We start from the raw sequence: 23060 nt of genomic DNA on the forward strand, positions 1-23060 counted from the left end.
ACATCCAAATACAAAACATATTTGAAAGACGGCAGAAGCAGTTTCATAATACCTCATATCCACATTTCCAATACTAATTCCTCTTCAATAATAAAGAATAATGTCAGAAGTTCAATTATACAAAACAATTACGCATACAACTGACTATAATATTTTAAAGTAAATGAGCTACAGATAAAGATTTTACAGAATTGTATGCATAGGCTGTTCTTTATTTTGAGGAAGAACAGCATCCTTTTGTACCTTTGGGTAATATATGAGTTCATGGTTGCTATTAGAAAACAGTAAGAGCATAAGCATTGCCAGTTGCAACTTCTTCCATGAATATCCTCTTCTCATTTAAATCAGGAAGAGGATTAAAAATATTCACTTTATTGGAAAGAATAAATTTCCTCTACATGTAGCTACTCACTGCATACACAGTATTTTTGAATACAAGTTCTGCAGCTGTGCTTGACTGTACTTCTTAAATTTCTTATAACATATACAAAGGACTTGATAAGGTTTTAGAGAAATTAGTTGTACTAACTTAAAAGCAGTACTTACAAAATTACTTAGGACCTCTGTACTTCTGAAACAGTTCTGCAAATCCAAAAGATTCCTACCTGAACTTTGACAGCAGAAAGAACTTCCCTCACTTGAAGGTTTGACTCCCCCTCCGCCAAAGAATCTGCCTATATTTTAAAATAATGCATCTTACAAGCTAAAATAGTGATTTCTGTATTGTGATGACATTGTTGGTATAGGACCTGGTCTTAAGATCCAACACTCAAGACACTAAAACCTGTGCTTATGGCAACCCAGGCTTCCTTTTGTAATCCTCACAGCACAGGGATACTTCAGTACACAACACTGTCAACGTAGAGTTAAAAAAATCAAGCTCAGGAAATTTATGTATTGTAATTCCCTGGGACAAAAAAGTTAAAAAGCCCTAGTAAGGACACAAAGTTTAAAAAAATAAGTTTTTCTGAAAAAGCTTAAGTTCATACCACAGATCAGTAGTAAAGTATGAAAACTGAAGTTGTTTCCCTTCTGTATGCTCTGAAGCTCACCACATTCTTAAGTTGTATATAGATTTTACTTTAGTTCAAATCCCGAAAATTTCCCACTTTCAAGTCAATACTGTTGTGTAACCAAAGAAAGCAGCAAGAGACTTACCACAAAAACACCCCCAAACCGTACATTTTATTCTCTTACGTTACAAAGCAGACTACTGTGGCTAGTCTATTGCAAGAGCTAGCACAGAACAGGCATACTTGTTTACATGAAAATATATTTCTTCAGTATCTCTGGATATGTAGCACTGTTTATGTAGTAGTTTCAGGCAAAACAAAAATGCAGTTACTCTATGCACAAACCCAATTTGCCACCAAGATACGAGAAATTTAAATTAAGATTTATAGTACTATTTCCAACAGGTTTTTAACAGCACTAAGTATATTCTTTTCTACCTGTAGGTGAACTGTTTTACCCAGTATCATAGGAAATGATAAAAAATATTGTCAGTACTGTATATTTTTCTACTAGAAGAAGAGAACACATGCATGAAGCTGTAAATTTTCACACTTCCCTCTACAAAGTCTTGTGCAAGAACTACCCATAGCCATTCTGTGGTATGCTTCCAATAAAACTAAGTTCAACAGCCTTGAGGACAGCAGACTGTAAAGCCTTTCATAGGAAGTAAGAACCACAGATAGGAAACTTGCTCATGCAAATAAAAGGCTCTTACATAAGACAACTTGTCCTAAGCAGGATAAAGAACCATCTAATTTGTAAACTCAGCACAGGAAGGCAATTTTCTAACTTGCTGTCAGAATCAGAGCAACCAAAGGGGAAGACAGTGAAGGACATGTATATGGTAAATAAATGCACATGGTTTACAGGTCATTGAAATGAAGTTTTTCTTTCCCCCAATAACCTGCAGATTTTACAGACTGGTATTTAAAAAAAACCAAAAATCAACAGTTAACTGCAGTTTCTTCTCCTAAGTATCAGATGTAAAGGAATGGTGAAACTCAAACCAGATTTTAAGTGTTGCAGTTCCCAACTGTATGTGTTCTGATAGAACAATGCAAGGCACACAAGCACAATCACTTGTTCTTCTAGATGCAATATTTAAAAAGGCCTTTGAGAAACTGAATTAAAAGCTTTTCTTTATACATCTCTAAAACTGCAGCCCTCCTTTGAAATTATATTATTAAATCTAATGACTCCAAAATAATCAACAAATGTGCCTGCAAGATGAAGTAGCACATCTCAGACATCATGTCTGATCATTATTTAAAATGCTCATATGCTGTACATATATTGCATCAAAATCACTCCCTTGGGCGTGGAAACAGTATAAATATGCATTTATGCAGGACATGTTTCACTAGGTAATGCTGACATGAAGCTTCCATGTTAGCTCCCATAATTTATGAAAAGGATTTCGGAATGTGTATGCAACGAATTTTGTAAAGAAACTACATTTCATATATATAAAATATATGTACAAAAATATTTATTATTTTAAATTATTACACAATATTATTATAAACATGAAAAAATAAAAATATATACTGTTAATATTATATGTTAGTATGTTTTCACATTACGGTATTATCAATCTGGTGCTCTTTGATTAAACTTCCTTAGAAAAAGATGATTACAACTGATAACCTAGACAGTAAAATTTAAAGAGAAGTTGGCCATACTTTTAATTAGAACTTCAATATGGTCCACTGTTTGCAATGTCACCTTTAAAGTCAGAAAAGGCAATTTCTCCCACTACTAAATTTTCCCTTTCATGGTTAACACTTCATTGATCATCAGGAGCAGTAAAAGGATCCTGAATTCAGCCTGGCTTGCAATGACAAGAAAAGCCACGCTCACATTGTCAAATAATCCATGCTGGAATGACTCCCAGCTCTGTGTTAATTAAGGTTGTAACTTGATTTTCAGGCTCTAAAGGAAACTTCCACAGAGAGCTAGGAGGAAGGACGCAAGCTGCCCTCCAGACCTGAAGGAAACCAGCACTAGAATTTGCTATTACATATCACACACTATTTCTGCCGCAAGTCCACCCCAATATGAAAGCCCTACCATGCCTGACAACAGAAAAAAAAAACAAACCAAGTACAAGGAGATACCCCCTGCACAGAAAACTGCAGTCTGGCAACATGGGGAACAATCTATGAGACAGAAATTAAACTTAATGATCTACCAAAGTCTTATGGATGTTCCTGACCAGAGTATGTGGGTGGCTCCACTGCAGCAACACACTCCAAGCTTTAGAGCAGGCTGTGGCCAAACAAGCAGCACCAAGTCTTCCGGCCTCACAGACCAGTACTGCAGATAGGGAATTGTATTTTATACCTGGATATAAATTCACCTCTAACAGGAATGAAAACCTTCACACCAGCATAAAAAAAACCGCAAACTTATTTTGACCCATTCCTTTACAAATGAGAAACAGATGCTTTCACAGAGCACATCTTACAACACCGAATAAATCCCTGATTGCCACTATGTGAATGGAAATGAGGAAAAAAGTGCTCGTAACTGAAACAAAGTTCTTGCTTCCCGGTGATTCCCAGCAACCGCTGGTGTCTTAATACTTTTTTCAGAAAATCAAACTGTATCGCAAAAACTGGCAGACTTAAAATAGCAAATAATATGGCTTTGAGGCAGTATGACACCCTTCTACAGTGGCTCCCTTGCTGAAATGAGCCACTCAAGCATAGGAAAAGATAAACATACCCTGTAATGCAACTAGCTTCTAGGTACAAAAGCGGTACAATGATCTGAAAAAGATTTATTAGCATCAGCTATGAAAATACACAGTAAGAAATGAAAATACTAATTAGTGGTAGGAAGTGTGTTCCTATTAAGTTCGCTAATTACGTGGTTGTTGGGAGGTAGTCAGATAAGGTCTGAAGTATACTGTAAACTGGCTTATAAGTACTGTAAACTGATTTATAATTTAATGTTACTCTTAAGATTACCTGCCATCTCCACCTGTTGTTCATTACTTTGGTAAAACTTGAACTCCCTTGTGTTAACTGTGTTGTGCTAGGGATTTGCCTTACATTAAGTATTTTGAAGAAAACGTCAAAGTTGTTCCACAGTTTCTAAGGATGAGGCTAAAGAACAACATGCTTTTCACATATTTGGCAACATTTATCTTGTAATCTTTTCTTCGAGATGCGTTGCTCTTGAATGCAGCAGAGGACAACTTCTGAAACAGACAACAGGAAGTCTGTGCATCTCCATGAAAAAACAAAAAATCTGGCAAAAATGTGTTTTTGAGAAACCACAGTGAAGGTTACAGAGACTGAGCAGAGTAGTATAATTTTGCTAACACACTCTATATCAAAAAAAATCTGCTCATTAAGGCGCACGCTCTTACAAAGGCAGGAGCAGAGCCTGAGTCACCTGCTACAGCCAGATCTCTGAGAAACAAACTGACAAAGCATCCCATTTTCCTTTCACGTCGCCTCCCAAAAAGTAATAACCTGCTACCCTTGCCTCAAGTGCCAAAGACCTGCAAGGTCTGCTGAAACATGCTGACCTTTCTAAAGATGCACATAGGTCTCAGTCTAGTAGCAGACAGGGAACACTGGTTTTGGTTTGTATTTTTCTTTGGAGAAGGAATACAGGAGCTGTGACTTTTGTGCAGAAATGTAAGCTGTGCCTCCAGGGCAATTTTTGCCTTATTGGCCACATCACTCCCAGCTTCCGAAACAAAGGAAGCAAGCGCTTCAGCCTCTAGATGGTCCTTTTTAACTTCTGCAGCAGGACAACAATAAGGCAGATGTGCTGTGGCCAAACCAGTAAGAAATCACAGACTGAAAAAAATTTGTAATGCACACCTGAATTATCCCTTCACAGTCTTCTTAATCATCGCAATACATACCTTTCATGTGCTCACCACTGCAGCTTAAATGCTCTTTAAATATCTTTGTGTGTCACTGACATACTTAAAGCATTAGGCCGTCTATAACCAATCTCGGTGATTTTCTTTTTGCAGCCCTCAAGCTTCTACAGCATGTTAAAAATATTTCTAGAAAGCTGAGAAGCAAAAGAGTCTAGATCACTGTTGATGCAAAGAATAAATCTACTACAGTAGCTGATAAAACAATGTCAGTAAATATATTAAAGTCCATTACGATGGACTTTAACTGTATCTTTTCTCAGTAATAGTCAACTCTTATATTTCAAGATAAAACTAGCAAAAGGGAAAACAGAAAAGTGAAATGTCACCATGGAAATGTTTGACACCAAAGACAAATGGAAGGACTCTAGGAAAACAGCTCAAGTTTTAAATAGCAGGTATCCACTGCAAGCACAAAAGCATAAAGAAAGCAATTTTTAATGAACATTTTTTATTCCCACTCACACCGTACTGTGACACAGCAAAAGTTGTGGTTCATTTGGGAATGCAACATAAATAAGCCGATACCGAACACAGCAGGGATAGTTTAAAGCGACTGTCTTCTCCACAAGGGGCTTAGATTTAGCCCCTTTAAGAGATCAGGGAGTAACGTGTCATTTTGAGACAGCAAAGGGATTTTAAGAGTTTGTGACAGTGAAACTACGTTTTAACTCCTTGCTGAGAAAGAAACTTTCAATTATAGAGAACTGCAGAAAAGTCATGACCTAGGAGTGTCCAAATATACCAAACATATACCATATGCCAAATATACCAAGGGTTCCAGTGTTCTAATGAAATGGGAAGCCTGAATAGCCTGGGCGTTCTGTCATATGCTGTATTATGGCCAGAAATTATTTTGAAATTAGATTCAAATCAATCAAGATAGTGATAAAAATTTCTGACTATTTACTTCAGCCTCCTAAATATATTTGTTACTCCTAGCAGTAATATGAAGTATATCTCTTGTGAAGTATCTCTCTTGTGAAGCTCTGCTTCAAATATTAAACTCATTTTAACTTCAGTTATGGAAGCGCAAACAGTACTGGCATAATAACATCAAGCAACATTTCACAGATGATGTTAGTAAATATTTATTTATATAGGCTAAACCAGGACCACGTGACCCCATTAGACATATACATGCTGACTCTGAAAGGCAGATCTTTCAGATCTGGTTTCAGGGTGGTTTCTCCTCTGTGGATTTTTAAATATTGCACGTTACATTTCTCATGTCCTTCTTTTAATGATGCCAAACAAGTTGTAAATACACAGAAAAGCCATTTAGACATGGTGCTTTTACACACAACTAAATTTTTGGCATCAAATGAAAGAAAGAACCTGAAATGACCTCTTGCTGGCTTTGTCTAAATCTGTTAAAAGGCTGTAAGTATTTTGTGATCTTTCCATGTAACTTATGAGAACAGAAGTAAGTAGAGGGAAATAACCCAGAACTGTGATAATGTTATAATAGTAGAAAGTTAGGCAACTTTACCTCATGGGAAGTGCTGATTATCTCTCAGAAAAAAATATTTTTCTATCGCAAAACCACACAGACTAACTTAAAAAAAAAAGCAAAAAACCCCCAACTCCTGCAGGACAGTACAGCTCCCTGTCAAAGAAGGTTAAAAAAAGCTCATTTAAATCTTGATGTCAGCTTGAATTAATTTAATTTAGACCCATGACAATATCTCATGATATCACAGGTTTTTAAATTATTAGGCATAAAAGCAATGGTCTTAATAAATCCCAATAGTAAGGATAACGGCAGAACATTGTTACTTTCTGCAGACTCTCAGAGGCTGTAACTGCTACATTTATTCTGAGGGCAGTGTTCAGATTGGAGATGAATCTGTAGAAGCATCTGGAGACAATTATTCAGCAAGAATTAAAAGCAGAACAGACCTCTGAGATTTGTGTCTGAAAGGAGGAAGCCCTTCTGCACCAGAAACGGCACTCTGCCAGTGCAGAGGCTTTGAAGATTCGCTATATGGGTTTTGGTACCACAGAACACTGTACTCCATCTAGGAAGATGGCATGCTAGCAAAAGCTAGTAATTTTATATGAGGGAAAGAGAGGCTTTTTCTGCTCTTCATGTATATGTCAAATAGGGAAAAAAGCCAAGCAACCAATATGTTGCAGTTCTAATGGGCTTAGGAAAAGTCACATCACAGAGAAGCAATAAAGCTATTTAGCACCTGGTTCCCCATCCCAAGTCTCTTTGGATTTGCCAGAATCTTCGCTACCACAGGGAAAAGACATTTTTAGCTAGAGGAAACCTTCACAAAAGCATGGTAGGGCAGTTATGCTTTCTGGCTTGGCTTAACAGAACCTTCCAACTACTAACTAATGCAGACTCCTAGTTAAAAGCATTCTTGTAAGAATTCTTAATTCTTTCCCATCAGATTTTTTTTTTTCCTTGCAAAACATAAATAACAGAGTTTGGGAGGTTTCATCTATACTGCTTAAATTACAATTCCCTCAGCACTCAGAGCACCTCTGCAGAATGATCCAGATCTTATAAATGAAAAGTATCATGCAGTTCGTTACATGCTGATTTTATCTTCTGTAGGTTATAACAACGGAAGTTGTAACACACAGGACAAAACACTTAGGATATATGTTAGCTCACTATATTTCTATGACCCTTACTAAAAGGAAGGGACTCACAGAATCTCAATTCTCACTTATATTAAGCTCTTATTCCTGCTCCTGCTCCTCCAGATGCATCTTCTCTGTAAACTTCATCTGCTAGTCCACAGACAAAGGACAGGAGGTGCTGCTCTTTATATTAGTACACCATAGCTGCTAATTGGGTGTACAGGATGATGGACAGGATTTGCTGATTTAAGAAATCCCATCGCAATGGACCAGGTTACCTGTGAAAAATCTCGTTAGAAGAAAATTTTTATCAGCTGTCTGACTTCACCCAAATCAGCTAGCCTCAGACACAGGTCTTAACCAGTCTGTCAATTAGGACACGATAATCCCGATCTATGAGGTAACTAGGAGAAGCACCATTTTTAGATTTTTGTCTCATTAAAAAAAATTATTAAACCCATGAAATCTAGTATCTAAAAGCAGCTACTATGGAGGAGGTGTTTCCCTTCACTAAATGCAAGGTTTTATTCTTGTTTTGGTTCTTTTTCTGATGAAGATTTCCCATCTGCTATGTTATCAACTAAAAAAGTTTCCAGAGGACACTTCAGACTTCACTTGACAATCATGTGGACAGGAAAGGCCACTTTTCCCACAGGTGTGTCTCAGGTTCAGTTGTACTGCCCTGACCACAGAAAACCCACCCCGCTGCAGGAACAGTGGTAATTACAGACTTTTAAAAGCCTACATGGGGTTTTTTTTGATCTTACAGCAGAAACCTCAGCTCTGTGTCCTCACCATCCTGCTGTTATTCCATGTTATCCCAAACAGGGAAGGAAATTCTGAGCCATTTGGATGCTTTTCTGACTGTGGACCTACCTGTGGAGTTACCCCATCCTCCAGCAAAACAGAGTAAGTTATGCTCTCCTGACTTGGAAAGTCCTTTAAACTCATATTGTGGTCAAGGCAGGCTGCAGAGCACATGTGGACACACAGTAAGGCTAACAGAGAAAAGTAGACTGGCGATATTGTGCTTCTGACAGATGAGATGAGACTCTCGACTGATCCTTACAGAGGATTCAGAAGGAGAGAAGCTTTGAAATGTCTCACCTACTTAACTGGATGGCATATTGCTCCTTATTAAGACACAGTAAGTTTATCAGAGCCTGCAGCCCTCCAAAACCCTGATTTCCCATATGGAGCCTGTCACATCCATATTTTTTATTCAGACATTCTGGGTCTGTATGACCTCAAGTAAAAAAAAAAAAAACCAACCAAAAATGTAGAAAGCTCAAATGAACACACTTTATCAAGGTAGAGATTATGTCTCTATCATAATAGAGCAAAAAAGGGAAAGGCAGGGTGACCTCAACACCAGATGGTGAGCAAGTTATGAGCAGGAAGCAGAATCCAAGCCCACCTCCTACTTCTTCACCTGATGAATTCTGTCACCCACAGAGTAATAAAAAATTTTACTCCATTCATGTACTGTAAAAAAAGAAACTATTTACAAGGCCTGACACATATGTCTGTTACATAAGATACAGAGACATGAAGAAAACACTTTTCGTCTGTAGCAGGATTCATGTATTAATTTCCTACCTTTAAATATACACTAAACCTATGTTTTGATTTGAAGTTATTCTGCCCTTCATAAACCATCCAAAGACATTTGGAATGCACAGAATCAGCAACAGCAATCATCCAGGAAAATGGAAGTGTCCAAATAATTTTGGAAGCCATGATGATGCCTTCATAATCTAAATGAAAAATGTTCAAATATTAGACAGCTCATGAGATTCAGCACAATTCATCAGCCATTGTCTGGCTTTGTCCATGAGATTGCATAGATCCACTTTCTATATTAAAAAGTACTTCTGACAACTAACACTTTTCAGCTTTAGTAGTGCTGGGACAGCAACTTTTTAATGTGCCTTTTAAAAACTGGAGCAGTACATTCGAACTGAGAGAAGGAGAATCTTTGTGTGACAAGAGTTAACAAAGCCCACACAAAGGCTAAACCGCATACTGCAAGGCACCTAGTTATACAAAGTGAGAGAGTTCAGAAGCAGTGGTGATCTGTATTTGCATTCTGGCAGCACCCACCAGCTGTACTATACCTGAGATACAAGCAGAATTGGGAGGTGGTCCTTCCCTGAGAGGCTCTACGACTAAATTAGAACATAAAGGAATTGCCAACACCATTGTCTGTTCTGTTCCACCAAGAAGGAACGGCAGCATGCCAAGTTTAACTCAGCTGCTAAATCCTGACTTTCGGAATTTTGAGGCAGTAATTTCCTCACATGACTCTTTGATATCAGTAACTGGTGCATCTGAGTAACTGCAGCTGTGGGACGGACACTGCCAAACTTGGCACAAGCCTTGAAGAGTTGGCATATACGCTCATTTGTCATGATGCTCAGTATCCATTTGAAAGTCAGCAGGTTTAAATAAAGCACTCAAAAGAGTCTGCAGGGCTTGAGTCCTGGCTATCTCATATCAAAGAGGATTTCTGTCCTGGAACTCCTTCCTTACCTTTTTTCACATCCATGTTACTCTAGATGCTATTACTGTAGCTAGTCCATGCTGATCACCCGAGAAGTTTATTTGGCATCCATTAATTCTACTATTGTGTATGTCTACTAAAGTGTGCTGTTGCTAAAAAGAAGCATCACAAAAGTGATACCACTACAGTAAGCTCAAAGTGCATGGGTTTGAGTTTACTTCTGTGTTTTTCTCAGGCTATTTTTCTATTTATTTCCTATTCTCTGTATTTCATATTTGCAAAGGAAAAACATGAAAAAAACAGAGTAGTCAACTTTTAGGTATCTACAATCACCTAAATTACACAGTGTATGGCAACGACCTCATGAGAGGATTTAGGCAAGGAAGCACCAGGCTCTCCTCAGAGATGCCCAGGGAGTGACAAGTGGCTGTGGATGCAAGCGAGGACACAGGAAATCCGGATTAGATATATGGAAACACCTTCTCACCATGAAGGTGGTCAGACACGGGGACAGGGGCCCTGAAAGGCCGCAGGATTTGCATTCTCGAAGACCTTCAAAACCTGACTTGAAAAGTCCCTGAAAACCCTTGTTCCTCCTCGTCCTGCTTGGAGAAGGGGACTGGGCTGGAGATCTCCAGAGGTCATTTCCAGCCTGAAATATTCTGTGATCTCACTGCCAGGGACCATCCTAAGGAGCAGGCTGACATGCAAGCGTAGCGGTGTCCCACAGCTGCTAACAGCCTGCAAGCTGGTTCGGCTTCCAGCAGCACTGCCTTTGTAAGCCCTGCACAACCTGCCGCAAATCACTTGCAAAATCACTGCAAAACAATCGGACCTCTTGTACCACCAGACGTGCCCGCTGCCCTGGGGGAGCCCCAGCCAATAATATTTGGTTTTCATAGAATTATTTAGGTTGGAAAAGACCTTTGAGCTCATTATATTAAGTACTGGAGTATGTTACTGTATGGTGCATGTGAGGCGGGTATCTGTCAAACAATTTGCAAATTATATACTGGAAGTGTTGTTCAAGATCCTGAACATTACCCTCCAGTGCTACTAATCCTTTATGCAGATATGTGTTGCTTAATTGCCAGTTGAGAATTATGATGACACGTTACATGACTAATTTTTCAAACCATAATCATGCTATTCCCCCCCTCCTTCTACTTTTCCTGTCAATCTCCTGTCACTCTATTTTGTTGCTGTTTTTCTTGCCAGAACCACCTTCTTTGGTAGCAACTGGAAAACTCTGGAAGTGGAAAATAAGGTACAGAACGGACTCTGAGAACTATGCTTTCGCAGGTCTCAAAACCCATCCTCTCTACCCAAATTCTATGTAAGACTGCTTTGAAAGCTGGTGTTTCCCAAGAATATTAAATCTCTATAATTTCCCTGGCAAAAAAAATAACCACTACTGCCACACAATGTTCAGGAGTAACAGAGACACTTAAGTATGTTTTCTGTGTGAGTGGTCTAGTTTCTGTACTCGGGGAAACAAGTTTCAGGGAGCAATGTTGATACAGACATGTTCTAAAATAATAACCTCACATTCCCATACATCCAATAGCCCTTTGAGCCTAGAAGCAAAACACAAGAAAGCATTTTGACATAGGCCATGGAGCCTAAGGCTGAAAGGCACCAGTTGCAATGTTGTTTGGTTTGGTGGGGTTTTTGTTTGTTTTGGGTTTGCGGGTTCTTTTTTCTAAACATATAACAGAATTACTTCCCCAAGAAAATGAATGGCTCAGGATTTCCAAAGCATGGGAGATAAAGGAATTCAAAACGTACTTCATAGTGGGCACTTCTTTGTAGTACAACACCCTACACCCCATCCTATCCTGCTCCCCCCACCCCCTCCCAGGACAGTTTCCAAAATAGCATTTTTGATCAGAAGTATGCACTGCCATGAGACAGAGGCCTGGCTACTGGTGAGTTTGCAGGATTGGGACAAGTCATCACAAATTTCTTCCTTGCCTCTAACAGATATTAATTCACTTCTTATCTTGCCAGAGACTGAAAGTGCTTTTGACAATCGCAGCTACCTGAGATACAGAGAACCCAAGAAGTCCCGTAGGTTACAAAGCCCTGCAAACACATCAGTGAGACAAAATCACAACTGTACTACTGATGCGATTTCTACTATCCTCTACATAGATCTCCTCTATCGCACAAGCACTCATTCAAGTTTCCACACTCAGGCACCAATCTACAAGCCACTACGTTGACCAGACAGCAAAAACATGAATACAAAGCAAATCTGTCATCAGCAAATTGAAGGCAATGCAAACCACAACGTCTTCATCACCTTATTAACCTCACATTCAACCTCAGACTGTGACAGATAGTGGAAAATAATATAAACTCTTCCATTCATCACTAATTATCTCTTGGAAGCTTCATGAGAAAAGAAGGTGGCACTCTCAAGCTGGGGCCTGGAGAAGCACCCAGCAGTCTTCACATCAACATACCAAAACACAGATGAAACCTAAAAGAACCCGTATGGATATCTGACTCCCACATATTGCCAAGAGGTATCACTCACTGAATTAGAAGTTATACAGCATATTAAATTTCAAATCAAAACCATCAGGGCAGGAAGTATTAAAGATCCAGCAGCAAAGTCCAACAAAGATTGCTTCTCCAAAGCGAAAGTATTCAGCCAAGGAAGCAAGACCACTTGGTCACAGAACAGCCCCTGAACAACAGGACTAACAAAACCACTTCAGAAAAGCATTAGCAACTCCCTGCTGGCATCCAACAATCGAGAGACAAAAGCCGTATTGTAAGACCATACCGTGCTTGATCCCAGAAACATAGAGGAGTTTTAGGTTTCTGGGGTTTTGTGGGTTTGTTTGTTAGTTTGTTTTGGGGTTTTGTTGTTGGTTTGGGTTTTTTTGTTGTTGTTGTTGTTTTTGGGGGGGGGGTTTGGGGGGGGCGGGGGGGAGGGAGAGCGGCTATGGGAAGAGCAAAAGACATATTTGGTATGATTCTGAGGAAAGATTTCACCTTCAGCTCCCATGTTTCAGGCAACTGAACTGTGATCTCTCACAGGCTCCTTTTCAGAATTTCCATGTTGGGCCTCATCATTTTCCAGTCAAAGCAAGTATGTGTTTGTAAAGAATTTCCATTTTGACTACAGCAGCTTTCTGATTAAAACATTTTATCAAAATAACTCCCAAGCACACTATAAATCCAATACTGATCTGAAAATGAACAGGAAACTTTCTTTTTCTATGATCATACAGCATTTTCGAGAAGTTCACAACCTCTGCAACCAGAAGTGTTCTGGTTTTAGGCAGCTTTTATTTAGGCACTATGTCAAAATTTGATCTTCATTTCTGAAGCTGTTTCTGCAAAAAAAAAGATACAACCACCTGAAATGAATGGAGATGCAAACTGAACGACAACTTCAGGTCACAGATGGTTTCCCCCCCTATGTTAACATGATTTTATTTGTGGATACAAAATAAATACAAGAATTGCCTATTAACTCCTAAGCTAAAATGAACAATATGTTTGCCTGCATAGCTACAGCTATGTATGCAGGTGTGATGTAGGACAGGAAAGTACATGAAAAGTACTTCCAGTACAGGTAACTCTGTCAGGGATTACCACTTATTTCATGATGCACAAGTGTAGATAAGAGTCTTATTTTGAAAGCTGAGGGGCTGGAAGACATATGAAGAGTAGCTAACTCTCTAGCCAGCAGTGCTTATCTGGAGTAAGACCACAAAAATCTAGGTGCAGAAAAGACATGCTACTACAAAAAAGTACAAAGAAAACATACACTTAATTCTGCACAAAAATTTAGAAAACTTTGTCTTTAGCAGAAGGACAGGACAATTGCTTTTTCCTCCTTCCTTTTCCCCAAGGTCACAGAAGCAGGATGAGTTACTGCCTGATGGAATATGTAAATGTATGATCTCATAGATTCTTATTGAAGATACTAAGCAGTAAGAGCTTTACTAGCTATTTCATGTGAGAGGTGGGTCTCAAGAATAAGAGTATAGAGTCTTATTGATGTGGTTAAGCTTTTTAAAAATGACAAATTAAATTCTCAATTTAACTTCTTTGGTAACACAAGCACCTTTTAAGAGAGTACTATTCCTGATTGCAAAGTGCATTACCTAAAGGAAAGACACATTTGTTATTGCCATTCACAGCTAGTGGCTACAAGTCTGGAGGATTTCCAATTTTATCACCAAGAAAAAAACCCTGTGCTAACCACAGCATTTATAATGCTTCTAAGGGTACCCACACATAATTGGGCAGCTGTTCACAGTTAGCAGCATAAATCTTTTGGAGAAAAAATGCACTGAGTATGCACAGATGGTTTTTGACCCATAGGGAGTGGGATAAAAATAATACAACTTGGCAAAAAAATCTCAATTATTTGTGAACTCTGGGAATAGTCTTCATATACAGCTTAGAATGACTGAGACAGAGGGACATACAATACAGGTATAAATAGTTTTCCCTCCTTGTGAGGAGTGTATGGGAGCTAAACCCATGCGGTTCTGAGGTGGCAGAAGACTCTTCCTCCACTGCACAGACCTCCCCTCTTGATGCCCAGTTCCTCAAATTCACAGTGGGCCCCACCAAACATTATGAACCCAGCACCTTCCAGGTCAGACTTCCCAACTAGAAAAAGCAAAGAGCATGCACATGGTGTGTGTGAGACCGGCAGAGTACAGGACAGAAGGTGACTTCACTCTTGGAGGTCGCAATGTCAGCATTGGCTGGAGCAAGTGACTGATTTCTGTACTTTGTCAAAGCTTGATGGTTGCACAAATACAGCAGGAGAAAACCTGAAGGCTCAGCAAATGCAGAAACAAATATGTATCAAGCCAAGCAGCAATCTTTCATTATTGATAATTAAAAAAAGTTCAAAGGTCCGCCTTTGTGAAAGTGCACCGTGCTCTGTTTAAAGGCTATCTTAAAGCAAGAAGTCACACTGTGGTAAAGACTTATGTGCATTTTATGATGGGGGAAAAAAGTAATAGGGCACAATAAGACTTACCAAGTGAAATGTGATTTCCCCTGTAATTCAGTATTGTTACCATTTAATAGAGACCAGAAAAAGAAATTCTAATGTAATGCTGAACAAAGATAGTCTGACTTAATCCAAAAATTTAACACTTAACCAAGATGAGAAGTTGTGAAAAAACTTTTGCTTACACAAGTTTTTTCCATTAAAAATAAAAATCAGTACAATTAGTTTTAAAATTTCACTTTTTTCCAAAGGGACTTTCACAGGTACTAATTCAATGTTGTTTATACTGAAGTTTAACAACCTTTTCAGATGAACATGTTTTCAAAAACATTTCCCAAACAACATTATGCTAAAAGGATTTTATAAACCCAACCCAGAGGGGGAAAAAATTAATCAGAAATCAGTCTCTGCTGTGTAAGTAAACATACAGTGGTCCTGAAGAGGATGGAGAAGGAAAGGCTGATGCTTGGAGGAGCTAAGGGATGTCCCAGCACGTTCCAAGGTCAGTAGATAGTTCAATGCTGTGACATGAGCTTGGGAGGGAGATGGCAGGGGCTGAAATGCCTGAGCAGCAGACACCTCCTGAATGTTACAGTTCAGCCTGATCGGAAAGCTCCTGCTCTGAAGCACAGTGTTTTGCATTTCAGCTAATGCTAACATAGAACAAAGCCAGAATCCTCTCCCTTCTCAGAAAACCAAAAAGGGCTAGTTTGTGATCTTCTGCAGGGGATCAGAGAAACACTCTAAGGGTCACCCAAAAGCAAGCAGCAGCACCAGCTGGAAAGAAAAAAAAGAGGCCCAAGCATGGGATAATCAGAGGGGCTTATTAGATTCCAGAACTGCCCAGACACATTGGGTTTATTATAATCATCATTCCTAATGGTTGCCTCAGTTTACTCCTAAGCCTGCTGTAGAAGTGTTGCGGGAAAGGCAAACCTCATTCCATCTGTCAACCAAGAAAACTCTATCACAACACACAGGAATGATCACCCTACTTAGACTATACAGGTCCAGGAACAACTTTCTCAATTTGCAAGTATGTGAAAATGTCAAAACGTTGGCAAGGCAGTATGAAAGGAAAAAATCACTTTCTTCTCCAGGAAAGAAAGACAGCAGATTAAACATCTGATACATTTTAAAAATAAAAATAGTATACTACTGAGACCAAGAATTAGTTGGAGTGGACTTGCTTTAGGCAGAATCGCTATATTAATAAAAGGGTTGCATAAATTTGAAATTATACTGAAAAATGAAGAGTAGTACATGCATTATTGAGTCAACCATCCAGGAGTCATAATGACAGGCTGGTTTTTGACATGATGTGACCTTTTCCTTCCTCAGTCATGGAGGCAAATCTTGGCTTGCAATCCTTTACTACCTCACATATTCATAAATTTGAGCCCTCTAATTACATATTGCCATCTTGCTCTCCCTTGTTTGACCACCACAAACCCTACATCTTTGCTGACTGCCACCAACCCAACGCAGGGGCTGTGATGGCCCACAGCCCTCCAAGTCTGCTCCTGCAACAGTAGTCAGTAACAGGGTGCAGAGCACGTGAAGTTCCAGTTACAGATTTGATGCAAGGGAAATTCTTCCCTAAACTCTGCTCAGTACCTAAGATTTCCTATCTCAGCTACAACGGATGATGCTCTCACTTGCCACTTAAGTGCCCACACTTGAATAATCTTGTATATTTTTTATTAGCTTTCAATTCGTCACATTCACTGAAAGTTCCTTGGCTTTTACAAAACTGAAAGGCTAAGTAAGTACAATCTACAATTTGTATGCTGCTTATTATGTGGAAAAAATGTTACATCCTTTCATATCCCCCTCCTTCCAGTTCAGGAGTCCCAGTATTTTTGCACACTATTTACATAATATTTATTCCTACTAGGGGACAACATTTGATAACTTCTCTTACCATGACTTGCCGAAGGTAGGTGGGGCCAAGCACAGGCAAGCATTTACATATTAACATTGAAAATAAAGCTGTGATATTCTGTCCTCATTCATTCCCTACAAGAATCCAAGCACTTTTCTGTGCTACTGCAACACACAAAGCAAAGGTTTTAACCATGCTGACTGCAGCAAGATTTCTATAATAACAGTACATTAATACTACTTAGCACTTTACAGCCATAGCATTTAACTTTTCAACCACTGACCTCCAAGAGCTCAGCATCATTAAATCCATTCTGCACATGGGGAAACCTGAGACTTGGAAACTTCCCCAAGGTCACTTGACAATTGGGTGAACAGCTAAAACTGGAATCCAGAGCTCCTACAACACAGATTAGTCCTTCAGGTACTCACCCATACACTCACTTCCGAGGCTACTAGATCTAGAAAAGATCACCTAATTAGCATTTGTATTTAGCTGTTTTAATAGACCTCTTTCCTACTCTCCTGTTCAACTCCATTTTTAGATACTTAAAGTTGAGTGCAGCACTGCAGTCTGCTCTATGTTATGCAAGTACAGCTTTATTCTGCCTAGCAGAATTGAAATTCTTCACAGTGCATACTTCAGAAATAATTAAGACAGATCAGGATAGCAAAAAACCCAACAGAGATCAACCTGCCAAAGCAACCAGTTTGCATATTTCTCTCTCTCCTTCTCCAGCCAGGGAACAACTGAATAAACCAAAGACTGTTCCTGGCTCTTGTACAAAATTCAAGCCATTGCCCTTGCTGTTCATGGGTACTGTAAGCAAAAGGATATGGTGTCTGTGATCCACTGTGATTCTAAAGCACGGTAAGGAGAGGCAGATCAAGAAACAGGATACAAAACGGAGACAGTGGTAGGAGGAGGGGGAAGGACTGGAATAGAGCAGTAGCCATTTTTGGAAGGAATTGCATCAATTTCTAAAAGTACATACAGCCGAGAAGACATTTTTCACTGTTATTTACTTAAAATTAATAAATCCCTTAAGTGCAGTACGAATGAGATCGTCCAGGTTTTTTTTTTTAAAGCAGAACAAGACCCATGTGGGTCTAGTAACAACAACATGCACATGGGCAGAGCTAAAACATCATCCTTTCTGCTACGCCACACAGCAAGTGAACATTCCTATACAATTCTGTCTCAGAAGGAAAAAACACATTTCCTGGCATTTCCATGACAAAATCACAGCTTCCAAGCTCTGTAGTTCTCTCAAATGTCAGACAAGGACCTCTGGCAGCAGAAATACACAACTCTCATGAAAGTATTCACAAAAGTCCAAGCTATGGCTGAGACAGACTTCCTAAAAGACATTTCAGCTTCGTTTTACCAGACGCTTTACCTGCTTGAAAGCAAAACAAGATTGCTAAGCAGCACTGTGTCTTCATTAGCTTTCCACAACCAAGTCCTTAAACCAACTCTTTTGCTATGGCTGAATGCATCAACAAATACAAGGTTCAATTAACTAGCAGTACTTCTTTTTCACAAGTACCATCCCAAGGTTTTGCTAGATTTTGGTGTTGGGTTTTTTTTCCCCCATGAAGATTGTAAAGAGTTTTACACTAAAACTTGCATCAGCTAAGCAGAAGTGATGTAACCTTGGGCAGGCTAAAATCACACCTATCATCAACTTCACCATGTTTCCACAAAAATATGCTTTGTTCTGCTAATCTTAAAGCACATTACAACGAATGGGCCCTCCAAACAAAACCATCTGAAATATAAAGATTTTATTTAGGGCTGTTCCTGGGGCTTGCAAAGCTCCAGTCTGAAGGGTGTTCTGCCTGCCCACTGAGCCTAGATTTTTATTTTCTGTTGCAATTTTCATGTTATCAGAGCACTGCTCCATTTTTACGTTAGCACTAACCCAAATACATGTTAGCCAGAGCCAAATGTATTTGGCTCTGCAGGTAGAGTAGATCTTAATAAACCTTCTCCAAGTCTCACTGTAATGTACATTTAAAAAAAACCCTAATGCATATCTAATTAATCTAATTCTAATTAATTTTCAAGTTCCAGTAAGACAATTACATTTGCTACTGATGCAAATTGTTAGTCTAATTAGAAGCCCACCTTTCAACTGGGCACCACAATAAACTCAAAAGAAAATGTAAAAACATTCACAAATAACTCTGGATTAGAGTCTATAAAGATAAATTATATGCTCTTTCTTTCTGTTTTTTAAAGCAGCAGTCAAACTAGGAGTATGGAAACAAACAAACAAAAAGAGCAGCTCTCAAACATTCAAATAAATCTGTGCTGCAAACAACCAGTGGGAGAATTTTTGGGAGCCATTTCGAGTGACTCAGAACACTACTCTGACCACATGAAGTCACAGTGTATGCAGCCTGGCTGTGTTTTTTATTAGTTAACATTGTTAAGGAGAAAAGGAGAAGTGCCTGGGTGTCTGTCTCTTAATAACTATCATTAGCAAAGAACTATCAACAACAAAGCAGCTCTTACCAAACAGAACAAGGTCTTCCTGCAGACCAGGCAGTGCCCTCATACTCACAGCCTGGCTCAAGGGGAGCTCTGCAAGAGGCCACTGGTGATGAGCCGTCGTCATCTGAGCAAGGGTTTTGAGAACATTGAGAGAATCACACAGCAGATGGATGTGAAGGCAAGAAAGGATTAGGTCTCCATGCTCCCACTCAGAGACAGAAATCTTTTGATATGCAGACAGCGAGACCATTCCCAAGAAGAGAACCAGGCATGCAGGGGTATTCACAACCCACAGTCATGAAAAGCTGAGGTGGACAAACAGATACTTGTGTGTCTTATCTTGGATGGGACTCTACATACTCCTCCTAAATAGTAGTACAATGTGATTGGTTTTGAAAACCTGCAAAAATACACATTTTTAATGGCTGACACTAGGTGGATTTTTTAGTACAAGTGTTGAACTGGAAAGCAGCGTATCACTAGCCTGGTGTCCTGGGATATGGCTTCTTTGGGACTGGAAAAAGAAAGTGGTCTCAGCCAAATGGAAAGCATGTCCTATTTCTAATAAATGAGCAAAACTACCCCAATCTCACACCCACCCCCATCTGGCACCAAAAGCGTTAATCCAGAGGGCAAAGAACTGTGCCTGGAATCTACTTAGTCAAGAGGACTTCAGAGTTACAGACCTCAGCAAGCTGCCTAAACACATTGTCTGATGGATGTCTAACAAGGAGACACTGCACAAAGCTTTGGAAGAGCCAATGCACTATACAGAAATTAAAAACTTGGAATTAATAATATACAGTTTTATCATAACACACTTAAAAATTAAGAAGATTCCTATATGAGAGGAAAACCCCCCTAGAACATTAATCACAGCATCCAGAGAGAAATCTAAACTAAAATGCATTAGGAGAATGTGTGCTAAATCTGGAAAATTGGGAAATGGAAGGAAGGTTCTCCAGTTCCTCACAAGATCTATACAGACATTACTGTAAATACATTTCTCAGTACTGAGATGACTCTTCTAACTTTTAAAAGATGCATTGTAACAGGAGATGTGCTTTAAAGGAGTTCAAACACCAAAGTGTTCACTAGCTTATTGATGAGTTTTCTGCTTTTGGAAGAAGCAAAGACTAACTTTTTGGCCCAATTTTCTATAAATGTTCTATATTTCAAATGCTGACCTGCATATTTGCTCCCTGCTAAACGTTAATGTAGGTCTCTGCCTTGGAAGATGAAAACCAACTTCCACAGAACAGGTATCTCCACTTGGGTCATGGCCTTGATAGACTTAAACAGTCTAATTTTCTTCAGTGTTGAGAGCACCTCTGTGCAGGAATCTACCAGGAGACAATTTACAACCTGCCAAAGCTGGCATCACTCTTTTGGAGGAAGATAATTGGAAATAGTATAGTCTAATGAAAAGGGTACAGCTCCCAGAAGGATTTTACATCCAAACCCAAAGGATGTTTTATACAATGTATTGCTTTAAAAAAAAATTAAATATTTAACTATCCCCAAGTCATTGGTTCTGATTCCCACAACATACATAAACTTTTCAGAATTTTCACATGTGCAGATAAATAAAATGTATCTTCCAAGTAATTCACCTAACTAGAGTCTCAAGCACCAATATCTAAGGTGAGCCATCTTTACAAAAACAATTTATGCTCAGAATGCTTTATAGCCTTTTGTACAGAAAGAAACTACTTCTCACATCAGAGGACTGGTTGACATATTCTAAACACATACTAGAAATAAAACTCGGGTTTATTCAAGCACTGCTCTAGAGCAGAGCTGAACAGCACAAACAAATCATTATAGGAAGCCTGAACTATATATACTTGTACTTTTCCAGTTTGTCCAAGCTCTTTCAGCGCAGCAGAGAACTACAACATTAACTCTTGTAGAATTAAGCAAAAACAGAGAGAGAGGGAGAAAAAACCCAGGACAACCTGAAAATGCAGTCCTCAGATATTTCTAGCTCACTCTCTATTGTGCAGTAAGATGTGCAGACAAGCAGCAGTTAAACTGAGAACCACCTCCACTACTTGTGCTATTTTATTAAAGGGAAAAAAAAAAAGAATAAGAAGAGGAGCTGGGGAGGGACAGGAGAGCACAGTCCATGCTCCATCTGAGGGATAAACCACTGACAAAGCGACAGGAACTCATAACACACTGTAGTATTTCCCCCTGGAAGAAATACTGATGGGTAGTTAAAAAAAAAAACAAAAACACAGCACCCCACAAAATGCAAAAAAGCTCCCACCAAACCAGAACACCTCAGCAGTCCCTGGGGAACGCCAGCCCCTGCTTCCCCTACAGGTATCTGTAAGTTGCACAGTCCAATCAATAAACCAGATCATAAAAAGATTAGCAGCAGTGATAATTCATTTATTCACTGAAAAATAACTCAAGCTGTCTGTCAGGTCTCATAAATAAAGAAAATGTTTATAACTGCGTTACAGGTGGGTGACTGTGGGGGCTGTGCAGGATTATGGGAAAACCACTGACTTCAAAGGTCAAAAATAGCATTTTTATAATAGAGCTGCAGATTTTTCTTCTGAAATTAAACTCTTCCGAGACATTTTTTGTTGAGTCAGCAAAAACTATTTTAAGTGCAGTTCATCAGCATCCACAAACCTACCTGTGGATGCCTGTTCTGCTACCCGTACGGGTGAGCTCAGGAGAAGTGGAAGAAAGAGGTGTAATATGAAACGGTTGAATGACTAAAGCAGAAACAAGCACTGGCTCCACAGTGCTCTGTTGCTGGAGAAGGTAACTCCTGTCGTTCCTCTGCCTCCTCACTAGGGGAAAGGGGATGTGCATAGCTTTTCCAAGATAAAAGGCAGAGCAGGAACCATGGAGAATACAACCTCCTTCGGGTTCCAAGGCTGGCATGTGGAAACACAGTGTCATCTGTCTGGGATCCCTATGGCTTTAAAGCCCTGTGTCAAAGGGTGCACACTTCATTCACAGATACTACGTGAAAGCTTAAACTTCAAGTGGGTGTTGATGGGAAACAAGTGGGAGCGATAGTGTCTTTGGTGAGCACAGGAGTATCATGCAGCACTGGAAAGGGCCTCAGCTCACCTTCATCCTGTGTTCTCCACTAACGGGAAAGATGAAGAATAAACTGCCATCCTTGTCACATTTGCTCAGCTACTACTTCAGTCACCAATGTTCAAAACTAAACTATGAGGAATCAAATTATTTCATTCACCCTTCTTGTCTGAGTAAAAGGGCCTTGGTCAGTGCTATGCCACCACAGCTAAGGCTACTTTTGGAACCTGGCCTGCATTGCAGACAAAAGAAGGACTACCACAGCCACCATCCAAGAAATGGCCCTTTTGCTGCTGTTACATGTTTGCTCGAATTTGCTTTTTTTTCTCTGGTGCTGTCTTTAAATGTTATGGCTCTGTTAGCCTCAAAAGGGTGAGACAGTAAATCCCTGATACTCTCTGAAAACAGAAGCCTGGCAGCATATTCTTAACAGATGTTAAGAATTATAACAGGTTGCACTGCTATCTTCTCTGGTTATTTGCCAAAGTAAGCACAAAGCATCGCCACCAATAAGCTGGCAATTAGAAAAGCACTCCAAAACACAGTCACAGCTGGATGATCTATTCACCAATATTCTTTCTTCCACTCCCCACCCATCAGT

At 39.4% G+C, this 23060-nt stretch overlaps 1 protein-coding gene across 5 annotated transcripts in view; it reads right to left on the reverse strand.

Annotated features, from left to right (window-relative positions):
* Positions 1 to 23060, reverse strand: part of LOC119147047 (myosin VIIA and Rab interacting protein) — a 237156-nt gene that overhangs the window by 100721 nt on the left and 113375 nt on the right. The window lies entirely within an intron of this gene.

The sequence above is a fragment of the Falco rusticolus genome, chromosome 4 (genome assembly GCF_015220075.1).
Source record: "Falco rusticolus isolate bFalRus1 chromosome 4, bFalRus1.pri, whole genome shotgun sequence".
NCBI lineage: Eukaryota > Metazoa > Chordata > Aves > Falconiformes > Falconidae > Falco > Falco rusticolus.